The sequence below is a fragment of the Grus americana genome, chromosome 2, assembly GCF_028858705.1.
Source record: "Grus americana isolate bGruAme1 chromosome 2, bGruAme1.mat, whole genome shotgun sequence".
NCBI classification, from domain to species: domain Eukaryota; kingdom Metazoa; phylum Chordata; class Aves; order Gruiformes; family Gruidae; genus Grus; species Grus americana.
In genome coordinates, this window is record NC_072853.1 from 61,276,690 (window position 1) to 61,292,876 (window position 16,187).

The 16,187-nt window shown below is 35.7% G+C and overlaps 1 long non-coding RNA gene across 1 annotated transcript; it reads right to left on the minus strand.

Moving 5' to 3' along the window:
- Positions 1-83: 83 nt before the first annotated feature.
- On the minus strand, positions 84-13,265 carry LOC129203229 (uncharacterized). Its single transcript, XR_008575952.1, has 5 exons — positions 13,191-13,265; positions 3,455-3,527; positions 3,060-3,147; positions 1,813-1,837; positions 84-936 (listed from the first exon to the last, which is right to left on the minus strand). It is a non-coding gene; the product is annotated as an uncharacterized LOC129203229 (long non-coding RNA).
- Positions 13,266-16,187: the final 2,922 nt, after the last annotated feature.

The window sequence follows — 16,187 nt, forward strand, 5'->3', positions numbered from 1 at the left end:
CTCAGCAAGATGCACTGCAAGGTCTGGCTGATCTCCTCCGCGATCCAACCTAATTTCCTCTCCGTAACATTTATATTCAGAACTAAAAGGCTGTCACACATATTGCATCAACAAAATACCAGTTTACAAAGAAGCCCCACCCATGTGTCTACTGATGCTCATAAATGATTCATGTTAACTTCCAGCATTATTAAGGAGAGTCCTGCGGCTGAAGGGAGGGAGAGATCTTGGTACCTCACCTATAGCATAGTACTCTCAACGTCCCACAACTTGCCATGTCTCAAAAATATTTTAAGGCCAGGATGAATCTAAACACATTTCAGTGTGAGCCATTATTTTTAGCCATTTAAAGTTCCCATAAATCCCAGCACGTACTGTTCCCTTTTGGCTAGACATCTTCAATCACCTATGGGAAAACAATAAAGAATCCTAGACTTATGAAAACAATAAAGAATCCTAGACTTATGCTGAATTTAGATTCTCTGAATATGATCATCAGTGGATATTTTTATTATATGCAGAAACCCCAGCTTTCAGAAAGTCTGCATAGCACTCCCTCCAAGTGGAGGTCTGAGTAAAATGAACAGTTACAGACTTTCCCAGCTAAATTGTAAAATAAACACAAGAGATGCATTAAATATTTTTGAAGTTGACAGTAAAATTTAATCTAAAAATTACAGAATTTATTTGTACTTTGTATTTAAGTTCTAGCACACAACCAGTTTTGCAGCTTCTTAGCTTACTCTACCTCCCTTCCCCTAAAATTATGAAAACCATTTGAGATTTTTCCAATAATTTCTGTGAACAGAAAACATTTAGATATTTTGACACAAAAATGTATTATTTCATATAGGTGCTAGGCATATTTAATAAAATAAAACAAAACAGCTACAACAGTGTTCTCTCTGCACAGTCAATGATGAGGAGGACATCAGCCTGCAAATAGGAGAGATGATGGATTGAAATTTCCTGTGCCGGAGTGAACATTTGCTACAGTTGCCTCCTATCCTTCTTATGCCTCTATGCCAAGCTTTACTCCATAAGATATCTTTTGAATCCCTCCAAGTTATTGTACTTTGTATTAAAAAAACCCCTAAAACTAAAAAAAAACCCAAACAAATCCAAAACCAAAACCCAAACCAAAAAATCATTCATTGATATAGAAAGAACACAATGACTGAAGTTCAGTGATTTGCATAACTTCCTGGATTCTAGACAGTGCTTTAAGAAATCATAAAATGAAACAGCTTAACTAACAGTGAAATAACTTAGTAAGCATAACTTAACTCAGGTATTATGAAATCACAGAAATTAAAGCAAAGCAAAGAATCATCACATCAACAGTGGGTTTGGAAGAGAGTGGTTAAAATAGTTGTACGACTGATGCATATGAAAGTGAACATAATATTCAATGTGTTCATATTTGAAATTTGTAAATATTTGGCTAGTCAATAGGCAGACATGAAAAAATATGTGAATACTAAATATTTGATTCATTTCTCATATAGCTGAAAACTTTCTTTTTCCTAATATGTCATTTGACTATTAAACTTCAACTCACTGAAAAATGAAAAATTAAAACCAATACTATCCGATAAGAAATAATTTAGCTGCCACAAACACAAAATCAACTTTAAGTCAACCTGTAAAATGGGAATAGAAGTGGTCTAGTCACCCATCAGAGACCTGCCTGCAAAAGTATGCCCATACTAGTGTCCAGAGAACAGAACAGAACAGAAAAGTATCAAAGTTGGTCACAGTTTCCAAGAACAGATTAAAATCCCCTCAAATACCTCTAGTTCAATCACCTACCTGAAATATTTTGGTAAATGAAAGCCTATGACAAATAAAAGAAAACAAATAAGCATCAGTAAGTGGCTGCACCTGTGTGTTCAAAGAGACTTAATTAAGAGTTTAAAATAATAAAGGCCTGAATCAGGAGCAGAACACTTTCTGTATGGATGTGAGTCACTGACTTCAGTAAGTATGTTTGCTTAGATCCTTGAAGCTTCTTTGGTGCCTATCTGTCTCTGCAGGATCACTGTACAGATACCCAAGGTTTGCAAAGCCATCCAATTGCTGTTGCCAGCTCACAGCTATCAGACTGGTTGGTCCTCTCACTCAAGCCCAAGTCCCAAGTGCCTAAAGTAAGAATCTTTAACAAGGTAGAAACTCAGACTAGCTCTCGAGGTGCACTCAGTCTATTCTTACTCCTCTTGCCTTCCAAGCCCTGTATCAGATGAGTCGGACTCAGGTTGTCCATGCAACAGGGTCACTACCCTAAAGAAAGGGGTGTGGGAGACTGAGCACAAACAGGAAATGGAGATACGGTTTTGCCTCCCAGCTTATGGCCTGTCTAAACAACCGATGCATCCTGATTGCTGACCTCCAAGGCAGGTTGCTGCCCTCTGCCCAAGGAGTCTCCACCTGGATGGAAACTGTTCCCCTCCCTGCCTGACAGCGAGGTGCGCCAAGCTAAGGCCGATAGGCCCTTGTCCCAGCTGGGGGTGCTTTCCCCTCCGCCTCTATCTTTTCCCCTAACACTTCACTCATCATTCACTCAAGCTGTCTTCTCCACATTACTACGGTATCTTACTCACACATCCAAAGGTCCCTGAAATATACAAAGAAGCTGATATGCCTGATGCAGGCCTGAAAATTCTGCAGGATAGCACATTTATGAAGATTTAGGCACTTCCAGAATTTAAGCCATTTGGGTTATTAAGCTTCTTTAAAGACCTTGACTTTGGCCCTTACCACACAAGTATCTATGCAATAATAGTTTAGAGAGGATTTTTTAATTTCTGGAGTAATTGGTACTTACAGTAGTACAGACTACATTTACCTTTTATAACAGGTCTGGGGGTTTTTTGTTGTTTTTTTTTTTTTTTTTTTAAATATTACTTTCATTACAATAGACTGACATATGATGAGCATTGACAAAGTCAAGTGGTGTGCCTCCTAAGGCTCTGAAATCTTCATAGCTTTCAATTGCCCATTATGCTAGTAGGAAAGGGCGAGGATTGAAGAACAGGGCATCACAATCACAGAAAGAACACCTGTGAATGGCACTGATGCAGCTCCACAGCATCACTAATATATTCGGGAACAATAGAGAAGTCGCAGTAATCAAGCATCCAAGGAATCCTTTCAAGAAAAAGGAACACAAAAAGACAGCTCAACAGGGGATAAAGGAAAGAATCAGAAAATATGTGAATTGTGATTAAAGTGTTTTGATGAAAGTGTCATCTAGTGGAAAGCTGGGGTAACTACAGTGCTTAAAAAAACATTTTAGCTACTCAACTTAAGCATGTGTCAATAGGCAGCCCTAAAGTTCACTTTTTTGCACTTGGTTGTATAATTTTATTCCTTTGACCATTGGACCTGGAGTTCACCTTATTAATGAACTTATAATTTTGTAGAAATAGCAATGAATGGTGGAGTAAAAATTTACCTGTCAAGACAGGATATTTGAAGGCATTAACTGGCATCACTGCCTGATTCCAAGAGTTCAAGAATATTGATGTCTAAAGAGAAAAGGGGATAAGAAGAAAAAAAATTGGATGCCATAGGTTAGCTCTAAAATAAGCACATATTTGTTAGGAAGCCACATCCAACATTTAGAAGCTTCATATTACAAGGGCAATAGGCTGGCAAACTAACATGAACTCTGTCACAGAACACACCCAGAAGTTTCTTAAAATTCATAAATCAATTTGCAATGAGGGTGCCTTTCATTAAAGAACCTGAAAGCATCGGCAGCTACTCTGTTGAGTGTAAGCAAGTATTACAACAGCCTGTTTACAGTTGAATTAGGACAAAGAAATGCTTCAAATGAAATCTTAAACAAGAAGCCTGTGTGTTTTAAGAAGTACATGGCAGCTTTGACTTTCTAGAAGCTGGAGGAAATTAGTAGCATTAAATAATTATAGGTGGTTTCTGACACAACAAAACCACCAGTCTTCATACAAAGAAACCAAAAAATCCTTCGAGGCAGCTCCCATCCAAGCTTTGGAGTCCACAGGACTTGCTTTGCACTCTGACGAAGCTACTTGCTTCTCCTGTCTCTTAGCCTTTTACTGGGCTTACATTAACTGTGTAAGCCACTTTTTTTCTCCATTTAATAGGATGTTTTTTCCAAATATCCACAGTGCCAATGAGAAAGGCACACACCTATAAGGCTGCAGTATATGCAGAATGCAGAAAGGTCAAACAATTATAGGATGTGTACCTCATAAGAGCAAGCAACAACATCATTTGTGCTTAAGGCATATTGTCGTCACATTTAGAACAGAACTCAGGTAAAATGCTAACCTGAGTCATACTGTAGGCCTTACCTCTGTACTTTACCTTTGCTCTATAGCACTTCCATAGTATTTTTTTTTTTAATTGGCTCTTTTTTCATGTACCTTAATAACAGCAGCAATGGTGACCGGGTTAACTTAATAGAATACAACTATAAACATTGCAAAATTGCAATTACTATGTTTCAATAAAAAAAAAAAAAAATTATTCGTCTACCAAAAAAAGCCCCAACCAACCCCTTTGCACAAACTGTATCTAGAATTTATAGCTGAGTAATTTGCCAGGTAACCTACTCTGAGTACTTCAAATTCCCTTTCAAATGAGCTTGTTCACAACTGTATTTAAAAACGGAAGTGGAATAAGCTAGCAGTACTGTAAATTCAAACCTCAGCTCACTGAGCAGTAACTTTCCCACACAGAGAAACCTATAAATCACCAGGCCTGTGATTATAACCTACCAGCCTAACTGCCTAAGCAATGGAGTAGATATCATGGATCTTTTATCTGGACAGGCAATGCTAATTGGAAAAGATTCAGTCTATCCAGTGTGAGTTGAAAGAATGAAACAAGGAGGGACATTTACTGGGTTGGATCACAGGAGGGTCTCTGGAAGAATGCAAGTTGGCTCCTATTCTGTTCCTTAATTTAAAGCTTCAACATTTAATAAAGCTTGCTTGTTGTTTTAAAAAATCCATTTTCTCCTCTAATGCTTTTTTTAGATGCCTATTTAAAATTTCCTTATATAAGACTGGAGCTCAGCATCTTGAGGTACAGGTCTAAAATATAGATCTCCATCCCAGCAAAAATCTAAGATTCTTGAATACTGATACTTAAATGAAAAGAGCTCTTGCTTTTACCTGGGAACTATCTAATGTTAAAAAACACAGATGAGGAAATATTTTGATTCTGACAAACTAATTTCAATGTCTGCCCAATGTAACTTTTTTTTAAGATTTCTAAAATTTCCCATGCGTTGCTTATTTTGAAGTTAAAAAATATGTGGTTCTGGTTTTGGTTTAAGCAGTTGAAAGTAGAAGAATCATAAGTTAAAATCAACAAGGACGGATTCTTAAAATTCTTGGCTGTTTCACATCTCTATAGTGGATATCTTACACATATAAATGACATGGTATTTATAGAAGATAGTACTGTGTACAAAGAGTAAGGAAGACCCCATGTATCAGAGATGCACACCTCAATTTTTATTCTTTTTTAATATATATACAGACACACTCTTTCTTCAATGAGAAATAGCTTAAGCAACTCACTTGCAGGCTCCAGTACCACAAAGATTTTTGAAGGGGGAAAAAAGCAAATACATTGCAACTCATTTGCAAAATTTTAATTTGTTTTTTTTTTTTTTTAGATTATCAAAACTGACAGCTGGTGATTTCTCCGCTCATTCAGGAATGATTAGACAGCAGGATTGGGCAGGCAAACTAACACATTTGCTGGAATGTCAGGCAATGACATTGCTCTAATGGTATTTGCCTCAGCTTTCAGAACCTTCCCAATAGTAGGGGCTTAACAATTTATTTTTGTGAAACATCGAGCTCTGTTTTCAGCAGTATAAATACAGCACAAGACACAGAATGAAAGGTGTTAAAGAGGTACAGGGAGCTGGAAGCGCTGCTGTAGATGGAGGCAGGCAGTAGTGCAAGCTGAAGTGATAGCTACTGTTCCCCCATGTTGGAAGGATCTTCACGGACCGGTTTTAGATGTGTAATAGGCTCCATTCCACTTCTGCTTGCTCATCCAATTCATACTCTGTTCCTTCAACAGATTTTTACCTCTAGTTCATTGCTGTGTCATAAGGGACAGGCAGCTCAACTCAAATACTAATGGCAATGTATGAAAGGAGGTCAAAACGTAAGCCAGGACTAGCATGAAGACAGCTGATGTCTCTCAATAGGAAGCAGTATATATTTCCAGCTCCTGTACAAGCATCGTGTGCAAATATAATCTTAGAATGATGCAGCAAATACTTCCAACTCTTTTACTAACACAGCTGTGCAAACACAGGTATAAATGCCAACACCTTTCTTTGAAGGCCCTTGTTACCCTTTACTAGAAGTTCCTGAGTCAGTAGGCTTTCTTTACTTCAATAAACATTCTTGGCTTGTTTTGAGATCTCTGCCTTTTGGCTCAATAATTCTTGATGTGTCATTTAGCACCTTAATATGTAGTGGCCACGATCAGATTTTTAACAAGACCATTTCATAGTATTTTATTTTTTTTCTACAATAGTATCTGATTTATATTTATTTATATTTATTAAGCTTTACTAAGCAAAACACCCATTAACATATTCTATAAAAGCTATATAGGTGCTACCATCTTAAAAATGAACACATATCATAACAGAAGGAACTACATTAGCTTAACTTTGATTCAATATACAGCTTTTATTCAGTAAGCATTTGATATAGAAAAGCTGTAGTACACACAGTACTAACATTTTGGCAAAACATTTTGGCAAAACATTTGGTAGTTATTCTTGTTTTGGCATCAATTTATACTATCAAAAAATATTAGAGAGTTCAAAAGAAGATTTAGATTGTTTGGTTGTTTGGGTTTTATAGCAGTATGCAGTATATAATGCCATTACACCCACGGGACTGAATTTTAAGTTAATGATCCAAGTTAAGACAAGAGTGTAAGATGCTAGTTTCATCTAGCTGTGCTTCCCCCCCCCCCCCCCGAAAATTGGCACGGACAACTTGTTTTCACAACTCTTAATGAAATTCCCTCACACATTATAGAAAAAAATAACATAAAACTGAATATGCATCCTTTTATGCCAAGTTGACCAGTAATTCAGATATGATTGGCTAAGTACTTTTCACTAATATACATAGGCAACTTCTTCACCTAACATATCTGAGAAAAAATTCATGATGCTGAATTTTTCATGTATTGAATTATTTTCAGTAGAAAATCCAGAGTAAGATTCTGCTTTCAGTTACTTTTATAGTTGTTTTAATACATTCCTAAGTGCACAAACCTTCCAAATTTCAGCTGATAGACAGAAAGAAAATCCATCTCACTCCTTTCCTCTTGGCACTTCACTATCAGAACACTGAAAAACACTTCATTACCCCATTAAAAAAAAAGTGGAATGACAACTTAATTGCATCATGAAAATAAGCATGGAGACACCTACACACCCAGGGATCACATATTTCAAGCAGCACCTTCCAGTTCTTCTAGTCAGCTTTTAAATAGGACTATATTTTAAGGACATACTAAAATGCTTTGGGCTATTTCACTACATACAAGCATGGATTCTCTGCGTGCTAAAGTTACAGTAGCCATAACCTTGGTTTGCTGCCTTTTAAACTAAGCCAGCTCTCTTTGGTGATGTCTTTGTCTAATCTTCCTTTCAGTTATATTTTAAAACTTTTTTTTTTTTAACATCGTTTCACAGTTTCTGTGCAAAGAAGCTGAATTTTCATGAGATCTGTTGCGAATAATTTTGCTATGCTTAGAAATCAATAAGAATATCAAGTCTATTCTTTGCTGGTTTCGAACACCATGCATTAGAGAGTGCCATCCTAACATCCTATACAATAATCTGAAATGAGTTCTTTTTTTCATAAGCACACATCCAGCTGAGCAATAATTACAGTGAAATGTGCTGTCATCTTTCCAAAGAATAGCAATTAGGGATATGAGCCTGGATGTCTTGTCTGCTTATGGAAACATTTTTTCTTTCTGCCTAATGATCATCCAAATAGTAAATCATTAAAAGGAAAATGGCAAAGGGTGTGGATAGTGGCTGTCGTCAGCCTTGTGCACCAGCTCTAAACTCTGTCATCTTCCTTTGGAAGAGAAAGCATGATGATGCAAAAGTTAAAATTCTTCGTGCTTCTTTGGAAAAAAAAAAAAAAAACCACAAGTACAGGTAATTCATCTTGTTATTTATTATTGGTAATACTTAAAGACAAATCTCCCATGTTTCCTTCCCTTTATTGATCTGGGAAAACATTGTTATATTTGACTATCCTTATTATGTTTTGCGAAGAGAGTCAAAGGCCATCTCATTCAAGTAGCTGTGCATCTATGATTATTATAATAATTTAAATCAACACTTAAGAGCACAGGCATGTAAATACCTCTGTCTCAAACCTTAGAATCATCACCAGTTTTCCTTTTTCTGATAAGACCAATTTTTAATACTCACATACTAGTGTGAACTGATTGCCAAGAGGGATGAAAAAGACCTCCTGGGCTGCATCACTGCTTCATTGCACTGCGAACAGGAATCATTCCTGTTACCTACAGGGGTAGCAAGTACCTAACGAACAAGAATCTGAAGCTCTTTTTGGTTTAATGTCTCAATGTCAAATAAACATTTAAACGGAGTAATTACTACCAACTGTTAGTATTATTTTTATTATTTTTCAATTAACACTACAAGGGTAACTGGTACCTTCTTTGCAGTTTTTCGAGTGATACACGCCAATCTGTTATATGACCAATGCACCAATAACAATAACATTTTCTTGGGACTTAGGAGAACCGGCTTCCAGAGATATACGAGAAGCTACTTCTAACCAAACAGTGTAGGTGTGACTTTAACTCCTATCTCCCAAATCATATCTGATCTAATCCTAAAGCCCTTACGGCAAAGTTTTCTCCTCTCCACCATTTAGGTGAAAAATCATAGCGTTAATTAAATAAACACCTCTTTTTTTCTTTTCCTCTTTTTTTTTTTCCTGCCTCAAGTACAGCAAATTTCTGTGAATTTCTCCCTTATAACTGAGCATATTCCAATGAAAACCAGTTTTTTTCACCTGCTGCTAATTTTGAACTTGTTGAGAAAAATATTTTTAGGAGATAGGATATGTCAGCACTGAAAGAAAACTTGATAAAAATTGTGAAGAAGGAGACAGCAAAGCAAGACAGAGACTATTGTTTGGTTGAAAAATGCTCCCCTCTTTTCCAAACACTTTGACCAGTTTTTTTTTTTTTGAACAAGTAAATGTCAAATCTATTCAGAATTATTCCCCTTCTAAGTATTTGCTTTTCTTCCTCCAAGCAATAATACATTTCAGGTTTTGCATTTGTTAACCAATGTACTACATAAAAACCACAGGCATGTTAAGACACAAAGCAACATATTATATTTCATCAACCTGACCGTGATGGAGCAGGTTCGTACATACTCCTGAAGCATGTTATTGCTCACTTTGAAGAAATTCCAAAGGTGTGATGGCTGCTACTGATGGTGGGGATATAAAAAGTTTTAAAACTGATAATGCTCCACAGCAATATAATTTAAACAAAAACCCAGTAAAATATTATAAAAGATAGGACACAAGATTAGAACAATAATGTGTTAGGGCATTATGCAAGATTTACAAACACCTTAGTTACAACCTACATAAAGCACTACAAGCAAGCTAATAACACACAGCTCATGGTTTAATCCCAACACAATAACCAGAGATATTTTTTTTAAAATGTTTGATGTTTGACATACAAAACTGTAATTATAGGGATATTCCCATTTAGCCGTGCGTAAGTAATAGTGAACACTTTATAAAAGGCTCACGCACAGAAAGAACAGGCCTAGCAGCACCTCAAAGAGCTTGTCTATCTAAGATTTGTCATTTACCATGGTCAACAAATCACTCTTGCAGAACAGGTTACACATTCGTTCTGAAATTCCACTGCCTTCATTATGACATCAAAGAGCTTCCAATCTAGGAAAACCTCAGGGGAGATCTGGATCTGAGAACTGGCTTGTCATTATGACAGTATTTTTCTTTAACCATTTTTCTTTTTATGGACAAATATATACCTTATATTAAATACTCCATGTTATATCAGGGCAGATATACAATTTACCAGTCTATTCTAATACTGAATATACGCCCAGCTAACTCCCTCATCTCCCCTTCTTTCTCTTTTGTGTAAAAAACTCGCAATTATTTGTGACATTGAAAAACAGACATTTATTAGATCTTTTAATTAAGTAAATCCAACGCATCCTTTAAATTCTGCCTATATTCCTGACCAAAATATATTCTTTCCATGATTTTCTCCATATTCAATTCATATTTATGATTTGGGGGAAAACATGAAGTTATGAACCAGACTCATTTGTTCTGGAGTCATTCATAATCTGCTGAATATTAGATCATGCTTTTCTGTGATTCCGTGTTTATTGATACAATCCTTGTTTATACCATGAAAAATCTGTATTTAAATCTGTATTCTGTTACTGTACTGACCTTTGAAAAGTATCTGTTGTGACAATTCATCAGTACAATATAAAACTTACAGAAGTTTGGCTGTTATCTGGCATGTTAAACACTTCACGTTCTGAAACACTCAGTTGACACTCTTTCAAGTTCATTTTAAAAACTGTATTCAGAAATTCTTGGAGTAATAAGAGTAAGTAAAAATAACAGAATGTAACAGAAAAATAGCATTATTTGTTACCAGACATATTATTAACTTAACTGTGACTTCCCACACTTAAGAAAAAAGAAACTTAAACAGATTAGGCAGCCTTTTTTTTTTTTTTGGGGGGGGGGGTAAAAAAAAGCTCTTCTATTAAATAGAAAAAAAATTTAATACTTACTGTACTGTAAGTTAGAATCTAACTTTTTTTTTTTTAAGAAACACTATACAACACTGGGTTTAAAAGGTAATCTAAACACAACTGGAGCAAAATGCCTTTTTTAAAAAGCCATGATACAATAAAAAGTATTCATTATAATCAGAAGGGCAAAAATGTAGCCAAGTAAGGTTTAAATGGAACATTGTTGAATCTTTTGGTGACTTCTTTGTCCACCATTAATTAGTTAATTTACTACTAATTTCAAAAGTCGACTTCCTTTACATTGGCCTTCCCTTTTTTTTGGTGAAGAAAGTTGGCTTAAAGTCCTTACATGCTGTTCTATTGAGTTCTCAGAAAAGGCACTTAAAAGTACTGTAGGAAAAATGGGTAAAAAGTAGCTCACACTCCATTGTCTTGAAGTATATAAAAAAAAGTTAGAAGGCAACTCTAAAAGTTGTATTTTAGTAGAAAATATAAGAGTTATGTGACACTTCCATAATGGATCACATTAGAAATGTTTCTAGAACAGAATAGAGTATCTTCACACTAGAAATGTATATATTCACAAATTACAGTTGAGTAGAATAGTATGAGGAGAAAGATACTGAAACTAATAAACATCTAAACATAATCAACTTTGTTTTGCCTCCTCTGTCCTAAAGACAGACAACTGAAGAGTATCCAGGCGTGGAGAAAAACAGCATATTTATGGATGGGCTAAAATAGCATATTCATGGATGCTCAGTAAAACCAAATGCAGTGGGTTACGGTAGTTGAAAGCTCCAGAAAAAAAAATTACGGTTGGTTTGAGGTTTCTTTTTTTCAGTTTGAAAATGGCATCATCTTCAACATTCTGTAAGCCTGCTTGGAACAGCACAGCAGAGTCATTTTCAAGCAAATTCACCATTTTAGGTGCATGCATTCATTACCTGTCTACAGTAGGGTATTATTTTGGATTACTCAAAAGACAGTTCAAGATGGCAATCAGAACATTTTTGGAAAACTTGTTCATAAAACCAAACGGTTTGCAGCAGATAACTTAGCTCTACAACTAATATTACAACTTTAACTTAAACCTCTAACAGTTAAACACAGAATTCACGAAAGTATTAGAGAGCTGAATCAAACCATGATTGACTATAGCAATGCAGTCTCTCTTGTGTAGTAGGGGTTTTTTATTGACAATCATCTTTCTCTCAAATGTGTATGTTACAATTTTAAACTGTGTTGACCAATTATTTTCAAATATAAAGCATTAAAATCCACTTCTGGGTTTTATTAGTCAGTCGTAACTGATGAGTCACAAAGCACTTTCTGGGTGGTGGGAACATATTAGGACATTTGCAGAGAGAAAACATTAAAGAAGAGACTTGAAAACATTTTTTTCAAAATTCTTTTGAAAAACACTATGCTTTTTCCCCATTGAATTATTTCTAAATACGTAATTATATTTCAGAGACTTCCAGTGGCCTTGCACTACCAGGACTGGATTAGGCTGTTAATTATTAAGATCCCACACTAACACATAGAGTTAGATTCAGAGACTTGACATTTACTATATTACTATATTAACAGAGAGGCACTGCTGGAAGATTAAGACTTGAAATCCCAATTAAATTCCACGGTCTGTTTTCACAAGCAACTGTCCAGAACTGTCTTAAATTTTGTTGAAAAATGCATAGTGTTAAATACAGAGATGTTCTTTTAATTTTCTGTGGAATAGACCACCCATGGTACTCTAAATCTATTTTTCATGGAAGACAATCTACATTTTCTCTATTAACCTCCCCAGTAATTGAGTCACATGCTGTTAAAAAATTGAATTATACAAATGATTGACAGTTATAAATTTTCCCTTTTTATTCATCAGTGTGATGTTTCCAGAATCTCAGAAGGCTTAAAGAATGGATAATTAAACAAACCTTTAATATGGCCCTCATGTGAATATATGAAACTGAAAAGATATAAATACTAATTTAAAGAAGCAGAGTGTTACCTGTGTGATCTAGTAACACCCAGGTGATCTGGGTATGAAATTTTATTTTCTTTAATTTTACTGATGATAAATTTATTTTTAAGTTTTATATTTTTTTCTCATTGGGATTCTCAGTTTCAGTGACAGTTCAATTGTTTCTATACTTACACTATCCACATTTAAGATGTTTCATAGCGACTGTGTAGATACATGGAGTGTACAAAATTATAAATTTAGATTATTTACCAGTATGCAGCAAGTTACTCTAGAACAGCATAAAGGGGCTGAACAACCTGTTAGTCAATGGAATGCAAACGCATTGAGACAGAAGTAAATTACCTTAAAATTCTGTTTCTTACAGCTGTGTTTCAGAGAGTTGACAGGGAGAGGTTATTTTGCTTTTGAACAATTTGCAGATCAACTTCTGTTAAAGTTAAGTATTACCTTAGCCTTTCATCTCCAGAGACCATAGTTCAGATGGTTCAATGAACCACAGTTTACCAGACCTCAGCTACGGTGCTGCAGGACCAGACTACGACATGTTTTTCTGGGAGACCTGAGCTGTGGCATAGCCTAAACAGCACCATATAAAATCAAGTGTTTCAGCTCATTGAAGCGGATATACATACCAGAAATTACACTAACAGTCTTAATGCCTAAGCTTTATCACAGGCAAATTAACTTTTAATTTGTCATGTCTGGGGGCTTGCATCGTACAAGAGAGAGAGTTTGCCAAATCATCATTTTTGCTGTTCTATTTCTCTTGGCAGCACAGAAATTTAGAACCTGCACAACTAGAAGTTTGCTAACATAATGCCATTAACAGACAAGCAATTCACCAAAAAATTGCCTTGCAAAAAGGTAACAAACTACAGTGTTAGAAAGCTTTGAAGAATCCATAGAGATCTTATAGATCTGCTCAAGCATAAACTATTTGGACTAATTAGGAATTATTCTTGAGAATATTACAGAAGCACTCATCATGTCTAAAACAAGCAAAATGAGATATTTTCATTATGAGAACTACCCACAAAGCCTATCAGTTGCACAGGACCCAATACTTTGTTTCTGTGTTGATATTTACACTAACAAAGAAGGGGAAGTAGAAAGATGTCTCCATTAATACACCTTGGCTAGATGAGAATCATAGCACTGTTACGGCATTCTGGAAAAAAAAAGAGCTTAGTTATGTTCAGTTAAAATAGTTTTGCTAAGAGAAAAAACATCAACTGCTCTTTGACAATAACCATTGCGTTGTCCATGGACGTTGTGCAGTGGCATTAAAATAACTCACTTCTAGATCACATTATTAGCTGCTTTCTCTAGATTTCACCCAAAACTAAAAAAAACCCCAAAAACCCAACAAAAAAAAATCCCAAAAAAACAGGAGACAGGGAAGAAATCCCTCTGAAAAAATAATTGGTTTTTTTTTTTCAATCTGAAAAATATATGCTCTGCATCTATATTCTAATTAACTAGACATCAACTGCTGATCCAAAGATTATATGAACAACAGGAGTAGTGGATAAGTTTGCATCTATAGTATTTTAATCACGGAAATTAATATTGGCTAGAGGGAAAGAAGTAATTTGAAGGACCATGTTTATCATCTGAGTTCAACACAAAATTAATCAGCAAAGGCTTATCTGTATGGTCTTCATTGAAATAAAGCCTTCAATTCTTCATTAACTGTAGTAAAAATTTCAAAGAGGTAAATCTAAAATTATCCTGTTTTCTAAATATAGGAGTGAAATGTGACAGCTCCCAAGAGGAAGGCTCAAAGACAAGATGTTTTATGGGCCACATAAATCTGTTAAATCTCAAATCTATGAGTTACCTGTAAAAAGCTTTCTCCTTATTTTAATAATAAAATATCCTATTAATTTCAACTCATCCAGTCAAAATTAATGAACAAACCTACGTAAGATACCAGAATATTGAGCATGTTGGGCCACTAAAGAAACATAATCATTATGAAACAGTCTGAGAGGTCACGTGGTAGCCTGAACAAAGATTTTTAACTACAGATTGTTTCATCATTATCACATATTTTCTGTATATTTCTGACCCTTAATATATAGGGAGGGAAAGAAAGGAGAATAAAAAAAAAAAGCTTGGAAAAGGGCAGGGGAAACTGAGATGGTAAAAGAGTTAGAGGGTACAATAGAAAAGGAAAAGACACAATGAAAAATAGAGGAAAGAGGAAAAGAAGGGAAACAAAACTAAGTTAATAGATATAGAGGCAAGTGACCAACTGGTTGAAGAAAGCAGTTTTTTCAGCCAAGAGGAGTGGTCAAGGCTGTGACTAGTCATCAGCATACATCTCTGGCCACTGCTGGTGAAAGGTGCCTTTTGTTTCTCTGTCAAGTTACTAGGAACATAATATATAAAGCATTTGGTACTGTATCCAAAATAAAGCATTGGTACTGTTCCAAAATAAAGCATTGCAGACATTTTAGATTTTCATTTGACCTTCTCTTGCAACAGTTCTTAAACCTATCCACCTCATAAAGCTCTGAGATTCTCATATGGAAAATTCTACTAAAAAAATTGCAATTGGTATATGCCAGATGGATTAGTCTAAAATTCATGTAGTTATCTTTCTCTACACATGAAACAAATTTCTCTCCCAAAATGCAAGTCTGAAAACCTTGTCCCTTTCTACAATGTAGCTCCCATTTCTCTTAGTTATAGGTAGTCATGCACAAATGAAGAGGATTGCTGAGTTTGGACTCAGACTTCAAGCACTCTGTGGTTTTAAATGTACATGCAGAACTGTAAAGCAGAGCTTATCTACAAATGTATAACCTAGTGAGTCATCCTATCACTATGACAGTGATTGCCCACAGTTACGCTCCGAGAAGTGCATCCTTCCCACTCTCACCTACTTATATCCTGTGCAAGATGCATTTTGCCTAACGTGACGAGACTCAAGATTTGTCCTCTTCCATTTTAACTGTCTCCTAGCGAGGAGAGGTTAAGATACATTACAAACAGTATTACTGCACTACTGAAAGAGGGATCATGGGATAGCAACCTGCAGTTTCTTCACTGTAAGGACTCAGCCAAATCACCTTTGTTTTCTGGAGGAAGCAAGCAAAGGATGAAATAAATCCCTGTCAGCACAACCAGCTGGTCACGAAATATCCTTAAAATGTTTCCCATTCTGCTGCTGCCTCCACACCCTTGTTGCTCTCTCATACCCTGGCATGCTGTTCTGTCCAAAGAGCAGCATTCACCTAGGTCAGTTCATTTATCCATTTACAGCACTGCTTTTCCAACAGCTTGTGTGGCCATAATTTGATGGGCAGCCTACAAAGGCATGAGGATAGAAAC